Source organism: Schistocerca serialis, chromosome 1 (assembly GCF_023864345.2).
Source record: "Schistocerca serialis cubense isolate TAMUIC-IGC-003099 chromosome 1, iqSchSeri2.2, whole genome shotgun sequence".
Classification (NCBI taxonomy): domain Eukaryota; kingdom Metazoa; phylum Arthropoda; class Insecta; order Orthoptera; family Acrididae; genus Schistocerca; species Schistocerca serialis.
Window position 1 is genome coordinate 568,408,017 of NC_064638.1, and position 1,699 is coordinate 568,409,715.

Consider the following 1,699-nt stretch of genomic DNA (forward strand, 5'->3'; position numbering starts at 1 on the left):
TTCATGACATCACTTGCCAAGCAAAAGATTTGCTCCAAGAAACTTTCTGTAATGATGCGTCATCTGTAGGCAATTTAAAGGTGTGTGGCCTTCCAGAACCCCTGACGTAAATTCATGTAACTGTGATTGTGGGATATATGTAGGATCGTGTCTTGTCAGGGGTGTACCTGGACTCTTGATCTGAGGGATAGCATACAATGAGGACACAGCATGTTGCTGTGTCAGGACTAAATATTAAGCAAAATGTAACTTCAGACCATATCCTAACAAACATGCCAGAACCACAGTTATCACGTGTTTGATTGTTGCTCACCCTGTCCTACACACACACACACACACACACACCACAGACTGACTACTTACAGCACCATATTTTCACCAGATGGCAGAAAGTGGAACTAATATTTTTTTCAGCATACTCTGCGAGTGCACAGAGTAGTAATAGATGTTTGCCCATCAGACTGCATGGTCATCAACGGTAACTGTTCTTTCAGGAACAGATACTACTGTCATATATAGTTAAAATATGGCTTCCTGGCCATTGACCTTCTTGTGCGAACACACACGCTATGCCCAAACTTATACGAGGCTTGGTAGATTAATCTGCCACAAGTAATGAGTATGATGGGCAAACATCTATTAGGTGCACTACAAATGTAGTGGTGTGGACATGTTGGGAATGTGGGTCTCACGGGGAGCGTGCAAGGGATAAGTCCCTGCAGGCGCACTATCCTCTGTGCCCTCGGTGGCTCAGATGGATAGAGTGTCTGCCATGTAAGCAGGAGATCCCGGGTTCGAGTCCCGGTCGGGGCACACATTTTCAACATGTCCCCAATGAAGTATATCAATGCCTGTTTGCAGCTAGGGTGTCCATTTAATTGTCATTTCATTTCTAGCAAAGCTGCATGGTCGTCAACAGTAACTGTTCTTTTGGGAACAGATACTACCTTCATATATAACCCATAAGACCCTAGCAACGAATAAGTGTTTAAATCTCCCTGTCAAAAACAGGTATTACTGATGCTACAGTTCCTGCAACACTGGAAGCATCCAACTGTGACAGGTATGTACATAAAACTGCAAATGTGTCTTTGCATGCAAAAGAATGAAACTGAAATTAAATGTTTCTACAGTATGGGTTTACTTTTATTTCCATAAGTATTGGAGACAGTTTGAAGGTCAGTGTTCTTGATTTGAATGAATGCTAGAGGACTGTAATCCTGAAACTTATGAAATTAGAAGAAAATATTGTTACAGAATTTGCTCCTATTCCAGTACCCCTATAAAGTTTTTGACAGCTATTATAATTATGGAAAACACAAAAAAAAACACACGAGGTGAAGATTGTATCAGTGAGAATGAATGAAAATTTTCAAGGCCAAAATTATGAGAAAAATTACACATTGTCAGATGTTATAGTAGATAGACATGTGAGAAATGTGAAAAACTTAATGCTATTGTTATATCTCTTGTAGTGAGATGATTAGTTTCAGGAAAATACTTGGAATGAGTGCGGAGACCTATGATGGATACACCTGTAGTGACATAACTGGCAAACAGATGGTCTGAAGAATTATAAAAGTGTGACAGCCTGAAGTAATCGCAACATGAGTATGCAGTTAACCATAATCCTAGCAAATAAAATCTTGCCTAATGGCTAGCATGCAAATAACTCTTGGATTCTATGCAGACAAACCAA

General features: G+C 40.0%; 1 non-coding gene across 1 annotated transcript; it reads left to right on the forward strand.

The window, feature by feature from the left end:
- The first annotated feature begins 738 nt into the window (after positions 1-738).
- On the forward strand, positions 739-813 carry Trnat-ugu (transfer RNA threonine (anticodon UGU)). The gene has a single exon. It is a non-coding gene; the product is annotated as a tRNA-Thr (tRNA).
- Positions 814-1,699: the final 886 nt, after the last annotated feature.